Genomic DNA, 1267 nt, shown 5'->3' on the forward strand with positions numbered 1-1267 from the left:
TGCTGTGCTGCCAGGGCTGCAGGGATCAGACCAGCTGGGTGAGTGACTGCACTGGAGCGAGCTGAGCTCCTCCAGTTTCCCCAGTTGAGATGAGTTTGGACCGTGGGTGTAGATGTGGAATTCTTCACTATCAGTTCATTAAAGCTTGTTTGTCTCCCTGCACCGATTCTGAGACTGATGGGCTAATTACATCCTGCCTGACTCGGAGCATAATTGATATGTGTGAGAGCAGCCCAGGCCTGGCAGCTTCTCCATTTGCTGTGTTGCAAACCAGAACCAAACCCTCCGAGTCTAATGGGGATGGAAGAACTGGTTGTGATACTGCACAGGAGAAGATTTGGATAAGGTGTCTCTGCAAAACAACTCCACCTGGGATAATTCCTGCTCGCTGATCTGATGTGCATTCCATCCTGCCCTGCGCTTCATTTTGTCCAGGACAGGTTGCAGGAATCACTTTGATATCTGATATTGCAATAACACATCTCCTGCTGCTCAAAACACAACAAAAATTCACCAACTCTTGCTCAGGTACAAATGGGAGAGCAAGGAGAGTTCATCACCTGCACAGAAACCTTCATTATTTACTGAATCATTCTAAGATTCAGCATTGCTGAGCAGTACAGGTGTCTGTAGCTACAGATTTGTTACTCCTCTGCTCACACTTTAATTTAAAGAAATAAAAGACCAAGCTCCCAAGTTCAGAAAAATCCACCTTCTGACCCACAGAGTAGGGTACTATAAAAAAGGCTTTAAGTATATATATGTTTCTTATTTTTAATGGAGGTTGTCTAATTTTCTGGAGCAGTAAATACTCATTATTCAACAGCCACTGGCCAAGCAGCTGTCACAGGCTCTCTAAACTACCTGGACTTTAAATAGAAAAATATGAAATAGTAAAATAATGTATAATATATTAAAAATATAATATTAACATAAAGTTATATATATAAAGTTATATAGTTATATATGTAGTATAAAAAAAACCTCTCTTTTTTTATATATATGTAGTATAAAGTAAATCTCTCTTTTTATATATATATGTGATATAAAGTAAATCTCCCTTTTATATATATATGTGTGTATATAAATATATGTGGTATAAGGTAAATCCTCATATATATCTATACATGTTTGTGTGTGTATGTATATATATATGGATATATATACATATATGTGTGTGTATATATATATTTGTGGTATAAAATAAACCTCTCTTTCTCTTATATGTATATATGGTATAAAGTAAACCTCTCTCATATATATATAT

At 36.5% G+C, this 1267-nt stretch overlaps 2 protein-coding genes across 2 annotated transcripts in view; both read left to right on the plus strand.

Moving 5' to 3' along the window:
- PLEKHA6 (pleckstrin homology domain containing A6) overlaps positions 1 to 1267 on the plus strand; it is a 150689-nt gene that overhangs the window by 72416 nt on the left and 77006 nt on the right. The window lies entirely within an intron of this gene.
- C26H1orf116 (chromosome 26 C1orf116 homolog) overlaps positions 1 to 1267 on the plus strand; it is a 9137-nt gene that overhangs the window by 3674 nt on the left and 4196 nt on the right. The gene's annotated exons all lie outside the window — the stretch shown is intronic.

Source organism: Parus major, chromosome 26 (assembly GCF_001522545.3).
Source record: "Parus major isolate Abel chromosome 26, Parus_major1.1, whole genome shotgun sequence".
In the NCBI taxonomy this organism is placed as follows: Eukaryota; Metazoa; Chordata; class Aves; order Passeriformes; family Paridae; genus Parus; species Parus major.